Below are 11,419 nucleotides of genomic sequence, written 5' to 3'. Positions count from 1 at the left end.
GTGTCACTCTTCTTAAGTATAAAGGAGCCATTTTTATTCAATCCACCATATGGAGTATGTTCCAGAGCAAACTGATACATAGGTTGAAAAAGTGACAATCAATATGCACTATATTATGCCTCCCCTAAGACTTAGAACCTTCATTTCTAGGTTTAGACTATGGAACATTGAGTTCATAGAGGTGCCAAAACCATTCATGATAAAATCCACAGTCACTTCATTTACAATAGTTCCAAAATGTTCAGTATCATGGCAGAATAACTGTAGATGACAATAATTAATTAAATACTTGAAAACAGCTATTCGCATTTTGAGTGTTCTTAGCACAAAGACATGATAAACGTCTGAGGTGAGAGATGTGCCAATTGATCTGACCTAATCATTACACATATTGAAATGTCACACTGCATTCCATAAGCATGGAAAAGTACTATGTGGCAATTAAAAGTAAAAGTGTATTTTCAAAAGATTGGAGGCAAAACTACACACACACACACACACTGTATATATTATACAGCTGCATTAAATGGAATTAGATTAAATCTTTCAATGCAGAGAAAGATGGGACTATATGATTCTTATTAATAGACTAGCTCTCAACAGAGAAAGGTCAAAAGTAAAGAGTTAAGACACAAACACAAACCATTTAAAGATTAACCTAATAATGTTTAGTCTATTAATGGTAACAAAGAAGAATTTAAAAGAAAGATCTTTAACAGAAATTCAGAATAATACTTTATAATAATCTAACACTGTTATTGTGAATAATTAAATAAATGGGAAAATATTAGTAAGACTACTATCTGAATAATAAATCTAACAAACTTAACTCATACATAGAAAATATAGCACCTGCTAACTCAGAGTGCATGTTCTTTTCAAAGGCTGTGAAATATTTAACATAATTAACCATATAATGAACCAAAAAGAAAGTCTCAATAAGTGACAAATAATTAAAATAATTTGGAACAAGATTATATCATCAGAATGGAAATATAGAAGAAATAAGTGTCAAAAATGTAATCAGAAAGTCTCTCCAAGTTTGTATTTTAAATAATGTCTTTCTAAATAAAGAAAAAATGTGTGAAAAATTGTTTTCAAGAAATATGGTAATTACCTTGAAATGGTAATGAAAACAATTGGAGCAGATATTAAGAGAGGTGTGTGAAGCTTTTGGGAGGGAAGTTATTGTCTTAAATGTGTGTGACAGGAAAGAAGAAAGTGGCAATTGTTGCAGTGTGTCCCACTCAAAAAAATCAGAGAAATTTTTTTAAAAGATCAGAAATTAATAGGCTAGAAATTAAACAAGTAAGAGAGACATGAGAACACTTTTTTTTTTTCGTGAAATGTTACTAAGGCTGAGAAATGCATGGCGAGTTTAGGGAGGTGAACTGCACAGAGCAGCTCATGTCTGCATCCCCACTAGCTGCGAGACTGAGGGAGGAGTGATGAGCTTGAAGGCTTAAAGCCCAGGCCACATGCTAAGTTCTAAATCAGCCTGAGATAGATGCTAAGACTTTAACTCTAAGTAAACCAGAGAAGATATTGCTAACTAGAAATAAAGGAGGATTTTAGAAATATAGTATGTTGCTGTGAAAGTGTCTGAAATGTTTGAAAATCAGATGAAGCTGGCAAATAACAATAATAAGACAACACAAAATTATTAAAAACTTGAATAGTTTTTATAGGCAACTGTTTTCTTAGTAACAAGCTTTACTTTTGTGCAGTTAAACAAAAGTAGGCTACATTCTGTGCCATGTTAATGTACAGTTTCTGAAATTGTTTTACAAGACTCTGATAATAAAACCCTTAAACTCACAAAAAAGAAAGAAAGAAAGAAAGAAAGAAAGAAAGAAAGAAAGAGAGAGAGAGAGAGAGAGAGAGAGAGGGAGGGAGAGAGGGAGGGAGGGAGGGAGGGAGGGAGGGAGGGAGGGAGGGAGGAAGGAAGGAAGGAAGAAATCCTTGCATAGATGAGATGGCTCAGGGGCAGTGCTCTAGCTGTTAATCATGGTGATTTGAGCTACATCCGAGCAACCCACATAATGGAAGGACAGGACTGATTACAAACCTTCCCAAACCTTCATGTGTGCTCCATGGCACATGTGTACTGATATAGTCACACACATACACAAAATAAATGGAAACACGAGGAAAAAAGAATCTTTAATTAAATAACTCCAGACATGTAATATGTGACATTTTTGAATATTTGCATATTATCACAAATCTTAGACTTAAATCTAAAAAACAAAGAAGAATAGAAAAAAAGGAAATACTTGCAAGCTGTATTATGAGCTCAGCATACTTTGGACATAAAACATGAGAAGCTCATTCCAAGAGATGAGCATTACAGGCAATTTCCCTATGAAAATACATACAGAAATGCTGAACAACCCCTTAGCAGACTTCTGTCAAAAGAACAGTGTGCCATGACTGAACTGGGTTTGTTTTGTGAATGAGAGGCTGGCATAGCATTCAGAGCAACCCACGTGACTCACCATCCAAACCGCTCTTCACCCAAAAATGACCAAAGAAACAAACTGGTTTTAAACAAAAGCTCAGGGACCTTTCCTGAGGAAACACACACAATTCATCTCAAAATTTGCGGGAATAAAATTTTAGTTTGAAATAGCAAAAATAATCTTAAAGAAGGAAACCTATGGACCTACCTAAGTAGGAGTTGGAGCTGGTTTTGGAAGATATTTTGTTGTGAAAACATGAGAAAAATGAGTGACTAAAGAGTCTGGAAAAATGCCACACAGAAACGGAACTACACCACGCAACCTCAAACATACGACATGATGACATCTATGGAGAGGCATGATCTTCTCAGTGGATGTACCGGCTCATATATTTATAAGGAAAACAAATTCCTGTCCTATGTGAAGAAATACATTTTAGAGAGACAATAGGCTTATATGAAAGGGATAGCAATAAAAATTTTAGGACTTGTAGGGTATTTTCATGAATTTGAAATTGGTGAGTATTTTTAAAATCTAAAAATTAACAGCACTAATTATGACAAAATCAGCCAATTGGGTTCTTTCGAAATTTTAAGTCTAGGAAATTAAAAGACATGTTCCAGAGTGAAAGGATATAATAAATATTTAAAGATGTAGAATATATGATAAATGACTCACATAAACAATGTATAAAGAACCTTTATTTTTAAATGACTAAAATAACCAATAAAATCTAGCATTAAAAAAACTTCCAAAAATAAAATAAAATGAAGAGTTGAGAGGAAGAAATAGTATGCATATATGAAAACTGCAAAGAATAAATACAGGCACTGTATCATTAAAAATTTAATCAATCAATCAATCAATTAATTTAAAAATCAGTTCTACTTGTATTTCTGAAGTGTTCTACATTCCTTTCTAGTACTATGACAAACAACATGATCAGAAGCAATTTGGTGGGAAATAGGTTTATTTCATTGGACAGGTTATAGTCCTCCATTGAGAGAAGTCAGAGAAGGAACTCAAGGCCAGAGCTTGCAGCAGAGATTATGGAAGAATTCCTACTAGCTTTTTTTCATGTGCACATTTACTACCTTTCTTATACAGCTCAGTCCACCTGCCTGGGGATAGTACTGTCCAAAGTGGGCTTAGCATTTCTACATCGATTCGAACACGTGGAAAAGCCCCACAGATGTGCCCACGGGCCAATGTGATGAAGGGGATCCCTCAACTGAGAATCCCTCAGATAACTCTAGGATGTGTCCAGCAGAAACCAAACAAAACCAAAGGCACCAAAAACAAAATATAGATTCAAAGTATTTTCAAGAAAAGACTAGCAAACTACACAATAAGAGTACTACCCAACTTGACCAATTTGAACTTAGTCCTAGAATACAAGAATTGATCCAATACACATGATTCACTGTGATACATGCCACTATCTAAAAGAAGGAAAGAACTCATGGTCACTTAACAGAGACAAAAAGTATTTTAGAAAATCCACATCCTTTGAACAACAAAAAAAAAATATTAAGTAAATTTACTTTAGCCCAAGCTCACTGCTAATATAGTTTATCAAAAAAAAACAAAAAAAACAAACAAACAAAAAAAACCCTGGAAAGCGTCCATGTAGGAGCTGCTAAAAGAAAAGATGTCCATCACCACCACAGCTAGCCAACATTGTGATTGTCAGCTTGATTGGATTTGATTGAGAGGCACCTGGGAGATTAGTATAGCATAATTCCAGATGTGTCTGTTATGACATTTGCAGAGGGGAAATGAAATCAAGAGAATTCTGCTTTCGCAAACAGTATAACTCTTTCATGATTTGAAATTTAAATAGACTATTGATAGGTGGTCCAATGACAAAAGGTTGGAGAATGTATGTCATTAGGGGTACTTTGTGAAATCTATCTTGTCCCCTTTTGGGACATGTCTGTAATTTTAATTTTTTTAATCTTATTTTAATGATGGTTTTTAAACACTCTAACCTCCCTTTTAGCCCACTATCCACCAGAGGTAGTTGAAAAGAAAGGATATGGGGGGAGGGAGGAATATACCTGTTTAGAGAGGTCCTTTGGAGCAATTCCCATCTATGTTTTTTGGAAATCGGCAGTTCAGTTCACAGTTAGCAGTGGCAGCTTGATTCATTTGCAAACACTTTACTGATACACCAGCAATCCAGTTTGGTAGAGTTGGGATAGCAAACATGAATCAGCAGTGGTGGCCTTACCTAGCAGGAACAGCCAGGCCTCAGCCTCGGCAAGAGCCAGCAGCAGAGACCTGAAGAGACCCAAAAGGATGTCAGGAGTTCTCAGCTGTGCCTCTCTCAGGAAAATGAAGATCAGCAAAGACTGGAGACCCACAAGAATTGCACAGCTAGCTCTAGAAGCAAGCCTACCTGAGTCTCTGTCACTGTCCATCCAGTTCTATTTATACCCTCCAAGCATCACAATGTTCTCCTTGGGTCTTCCCTCAAAATGGGTGTTGCCTCAGCACATGCATCTGTCTCAGCTGTCATCATTCTGTCAATCAGCCTCAGTCTGCAGAAACAGCAAGAAACTGCAGCATGCCCAGTCGGAGGACAGTGACCTGCCCTGCAGGGAGCGCCATCTTGGCTCCGGGACTCCGCCGAGCTTAGTCTGTACAGGTCAGAGTGGGGACCACGGGGGCAGATGGCTTCTGGGACAGGCGGGAGACACAGAGCTGCTGAGGCAGCACCCTTTTGGGGCCGCAGACATCCGGCACCCTTCCAGCCGGAGGACAGTGACCTGCCCTGCAGGGAGCGCCATCTTGGCTCCGGGACTCCGCCAAACTTAGTCTGTACAGGTCAGAGTGAGGACCACAGAGGCAGACAGCTTCTGGGACAGGCGGGAGCCACAGAGCCGCTGAGGCAGCACCCTTTTGGGGCCGCAGACATCCGGCACCCTCCCAGTCGGAGGACAGTGACCTGCCCTGCAGGGAGCGCCATCTTGGCTCCGGGACTCCGCCGAGCTTAGTCTGTACAGGTCAGAGTGGGGACCACGGGGGCAGACGGCTTCTGGGACAGGCGGGAGCCACAGAGCTGCTGAGGCAGCACCCTTTTGGGGCCGCAGACATCCGGCACCCTCCTAGCTGGAAGACAGTGGTCTGCCCTGCACAGGAGCCCTCTGCCTCAGGAGCAGGGAGCACATCTTGGATCCAGGACTCCACTGAACTTAGGAACTTAGTCTGCACAGCTGAGAGTCTGCACCACAGAAGCCTACAGCTTCTGTGACCTGCCAAAGCAACACAGCATCTGGGAAAGGTCCTGTTTTCCGCCTTCTTCTTCGGCCAGGAGGAGGTCCAAACTCCAGATATCTGTACACCTTCCCTTTAAGAGGAAAGCTTGTCAGCAGGGAGTGCTCTAACCACTGAAACTCAGAGGAGAGAGCCTGTCTCCCAGGTCTGCTGACAGAGGATACTCAGAATCACCAGAAGAACAACCTCTGAACAGAGACAACTATAACAACTCCAGAGATTACCAGATGGCGAGAGGTAAAGGTAAGAATCTTACTAACAGAAACCAAGACCACTCACCATCATCAGGACCCAGCACTCCCACTTCGCCCAGTCCAGGGCACCCCAACACACCTGAAAAACTAGACCTGGATTTAAAAGCATATCTCATGATGATGGTAGAGGACATCAAGAAGGACTTTAAAGAACTACAGGAGAACATGGCTAAAGAGTTACAAGTCCTTAAAGAAAAACAGGAAAACACAACCAAACTGGTAGAAGTCCTTAAAGAGAAACAGGAAAACACATCCAATCAGATGATGGAAATGAACAAAACCATACTAGACCTAAAAAGGGAAGTAGACACAATAAAGAAAACCCAAAATGAGGCAACACTGGAGATAGAAACCCTAGGAAAGAAATCTGGAACCATAGATGCAAGCATCAGCAACAGAATACAAGAGATGGAAGAGAGAATCTCAGGTGCAGAAGATTCCATACAGAACATCGGCACAACAATCAAGGAAAATGGAAAATGCAAAAAGATCCTAACTCAAAACATCCAAGAAATACAGGACACAATGAGAAGACCAAACCTACGGATAATAGGAGTGGATGAAAATGAAGATTTTCAACTCAAAGGACCAGCAAACATCTTCAACAAAATTATAGAAGAAAACTTCCCAAATCTAAAGAAAGAGATGCCCATGAACATACAAGAAGCCTACAGAACTCCAAATAGGCTGAACCAGAAAAGAAATACCTCCCGACACATAATAATCAGAACAACAAATGCACTAAATAAAGATAGAATACTAAAAGCAGTAAGAGAAAAAGGCCAAGTAACATATAAAGGCAAGCCTATCAGAATTACACCAGATTTTTCACCAGAGACTATGAAAGCCAGAAGATCCTGGACAGATGTTATACAGACATTAAAAGAACACAAATTCCAGCCCAGGCTACTATACCCAGCCAAACTCTCAATTAACATAGATGGAGAAACCAAAGTATTCCACGACAAAACCAAATTCACACATTATCTCTCCACGAATCCAGCCCTTCAAAGGATAATAACAGAAAAAAACCAATACAAGGACAGGAACCACGCCCTAGAAACAACAAGAAGGTAATCCCTCAACAAACCTAAAAGAAGACAGCCACAAGAACAGAATGCCAACTTTAACAACAAAAATAACAGGAAACAACAATTACTTTTCCTTAATATCTCTTAATATCAATGGACTCAACTCCCTGATAAAAAGACATAGACTAACAAACTGGCTACACAATCAAGACCCAACATTTTGCTGCTTACAAGAAACTCATCTCAGAGAAAAAGATAGACACTACCTCAGAATGAAAGGCTGGAAAACAATTTTCCAAGCAAATGGTCTGAAGAAACAAGCTGGAGTAGCCATTCTAATATCAGATAAGATTGACTTCCAACCCAAAGTCATCAAAAAAGACAGGGAGGGGCACTTCATACTCATCAAAGGTAAAATCCTCCAAGAGGAACTATCAATCCTGAATATCTATGCTCCAAATACAAAGGCAGCCTCATTCATTAAAGAAACTTTAGTAAATCTCAAAGCACACATTGCACCTCATACAATAATAGTGGGAGACTTCAATACACCACTTTCACCAATGGACAGATCATGGAAACAGAAACTAAACAGGGACACAGTGAAACTAACAGAAGTTATGGATCAAATGGATCTGGCAGATATCTACAGAACATTTTACCCTAAAACAAAAGGATACACCTTCTTCTCAGCACCTCATGGTACCTTCTCCAAAATTGACCACGTAATTGGGCACAAAACAGGACTCAACAGATACAAAAACATTGAAATTGTCCCATGCATCCTATCAGATCACCATGGACTAAGGCTGATCATCAATAACAAAATAAATAATAGAAAGCCAACATTCACGTGGAAACTGAACAACACTCTTCTCAATGATACCTTGGTCAAGGAAGGAATAAAGAAAGAAATCAAGGACTTTTTAGAGTTCAATGAAAATGAAGCCACAACATACCCAAACTTATGGGACGCAATGAAAGCATTTCTAAGAGGAAAACTCATAGCTCTGAGTGCCTCCAAAAAGAAACTAGAAAGAGCACACATTAGCAGCTTGACAACACACCTAAAAGCACTAGAACAAAAGGAAGCAAATTCACCCAAGAGGAGTAGACGGCAGGAAATAATCAAACTCAGGGGCGAAATCAATCAAGTGGAAACAAGAAGAACTATTCAAAGAATCAACCAATCAAGGGGCTGGTTCTTTGAGAAAATCAACAAGATAGATAAACCCTTAGCCAGACTAACTAGAGGGCACAGGGAAAGTATTCTAATTAACAAAATCAGAAATGAAAAAGGAGACATAACAACAGATCCTGAAGACATCCAAAACACCATCAGATCCTTCTACCAAAGGCTATACTCAACAAAACTGGAGAACCTGGATGAAATGGAGAAGTTCCTAGACAGATACCAGGTACCAAAGTTGAACCAAGATCAGGTTAATGATCTAAACAACCCTATATCCCCCAAAGAAATAGAAGCAGTCATTAATAGTCTCCCAACCAAAAAAAGCCCAGGACCAGATGGGTTTAGTGCAGAGTTCTATCAGACCTTCAAAGAAGATCTAATCCCAGTTCTTCACAAACTATTCCACAAAATAGAAACAGAAGGTACTCTACCCAACTCATTCTATGAAGCCACAATTACTCTGATACCTAAACCACAAAAAGACCCAACAAAGATAGAAAACTTCAGACCAATATCCCTTATGAATATTGATGCAAAAATACTCAATAAAGTTCTTGCTAACCGAATCCAAGAACACATCAAAACAATCATCCATCCTGACCAAGTAGGTTTCATGCCAGGGATGCAGGGATGGTTCAATATACGGAAATCCATCAACGTAATCCAGTATATAAACAAACTCAAAGACAAAAACCACATGGTCATCTCGTTAGATGCAGAAAAAGCATTTGACAAGATCCAACACCCATTCATGATAAAAGTCTTGGAAAGATCAGGAATTCAAGGCCCATACCTAAACATGATAAAAGCAATCTACAGCAAACCAGTAGCCAACATCAAAGTAAATGGTGAGAAGCTTGAAGCAAGTGGAAGAAAGACAGCATTTTCAACAAATGGTGCTGGCACAACTGGTTGTTAACATGTAGAAGAATGCGAATCGATCCATTCCTATCTCCTTGTACTAAGGTCAAGTCTAAGTGGATCAAGGAACTTCACATAAAACCAGAGACACTGAAACTTATAGAGGAGAAAGTGGGGAAAAGCCTTGAAGATATGGGCACAGGGGAAAAATTCCTGAATAGAACAGTAATGGCTTGTGCTGTAAGATCGAGAATTGACAAATGGGACCTCATGAAACTACAAAGCTTCTGCAAGGCTAAAGACACCATCAATAAGACAAAAAAACCACCAACAGATTGGGAAAGGATCTTCACCTATCCTAAATCAGACAAGGGACTAATATCCAATATATATAAAGAACTCAAGAAGGTGGACTCCAGAAAGTCAAATAACCCCATTAAAAAATGGGGCTCAGAACTGAACAAAGAATTCTCACCTGAGGAATACCGAATGGCAGAGAAGCACCTGAAAAAATGTTCAACATCCTTAATCATCAGGGAAATGCAAATCAAAACAACCCTGAGATTCCACCTCACACCAGTCAGAATGGCTAAGATCAAAAATTCAGGTGACAGCAAATGCTGGCGAGGATGTGGAGAAAGAGGAACACTTCTCCATTGTTGGTGGGATTGCAAGCTTGTACAACCACTCTGGAAATCAGTCTGGCGGTTCCTCAGAAAATTGGACATAGTACTACCGGAGGATCCAGCAATACCTCTTCTGGGCATATATCCAGAAGATGTCCCAACTGGTAAGAAGGACACATGCTCCACTATGTTCATAGCAGCCCTATTTATAATAGCCAGAAGCTGGAAAGAACCCAGATGTCCCTCAACAGAGGAATGGATACAGAAATTATGGTACATTTACACAATGGAGTACTACTCAGCTATTAAAAAGAATGAATTTATGAAATTCCTAGCCAAATGGATGGACCTGGAGGGCATCATCTTGAGTGAGGTAACACAATCACAAAGGAACTCACACAATATGTATTCACTGATAAGTGGATATTAGCCCAAAACTTAGGATACTCAAGATATAAGATACAATTTGCTAAACGCATGAAACTCAAGAAGAATGAAGACCAAAATGTGGACACTGTGCCCCTTCTTAGAATTGGGAACAAAACACCCAGGGAAGGAGTTACAGAGACAAAGTTCGGAGCTGTGATGAAAGGATGGACCATCTAGAGACTGCCGTATCCAGGGATCCATCCCATAATCAGCTTCTAAACGCTGACACCATTGCATACACTAGCAAGATTTTGCTGAAAGGACCCAAAGATAGCTGTCTCTTGTGAGACTATGCAGGGGCCTAGCAAACACAGGAGTGGATGCTCACAGTCAGCTATTGGATGTATCACAGGGCTCCCAATGGAGAAGCTAGAGAAAGTACCCAAGGAGCTAAAGGGATCTACAACCCTATAGTTGGAACAACATGATGAACTAACCAGTACCCCGGAGCTCTTGTCTCTAGCTGCATATGTATCGAAAGATGGCCTAGTCGGCCATCACTGGAAAGAGAGGCCCATTGGACTTGCAAACTTTATATGCCCCAATATAGGGGAATGCCAGGGCCAAAAGAATGGGAATGGGAGGGTAGGGAAGTGGGGGGCGGTATGGGGGACTTTTGGGATAGCATTGGAAATGTAATTGAGGAAAATATGTAATAAAAAAACAGTGAAAAAAAATAAATAAAAAGAACCAATTGGGGAACAGGACCTTAGCATAAGAACCGCCCACTACAGTGCTGGGTTTGTGCTTCTGTTCCCTATTCAGGTTTTATCAAAAAAAAAAAAAAAAAAAAAAAAAAAAAAAGAAACTGCAGCATATCACCAGAAGTTTTTGATGTGCTTCTCTCTATGGAGTCCTGACAAATAAAGCTCAACTATACAATGTAAGGCTGACCAATACATGCCTGTTGTTAGCAAACAATCCTTTATCACATGTCCTTTCATGTGCTTGCTTTAGCAGAACATCCTCTCTCCTATGTCTGCTTCAGCTAAACATTCCTTCCCTTGTTTACCCCAGCAAAACACCATCTTTACAAAGACCACTTAACTTTCTACTTCACTGGTCCAGCTACTCTGCTTCCTATCTGCAGTGGTATAAATTGTCCCACCATTTCCTTCCAGTCACAATGGATAGAAACCACTAAATCATAAGGCAAAAAAGTCATTCTCTTAGATATTTTGTAACCCAATACAAAAATCAGTACCTGAAAAAAATGGGACCACGATGATTGTATCTCCCTGAACACATAACTCAAAAGCTTCTGAAATTAGTAGGAAGAATTTGG

This window comes from Mus caroli, unplaced genomic scaffold, assembly GCF_978045245.1.
Source record: "Mus caroli unplaced genomic scaffold, Mus_caroli_1 scaffold_6, whole genome shotgun sequence".
Lineage (NCBI taxonomy): Eukaryota > Metazoa > Chordata > Mammalia > Rodentia > Muridae > Mus > Mus caroli.
This window is presented reverse-complemented; position numbering follows the sequence as displayed.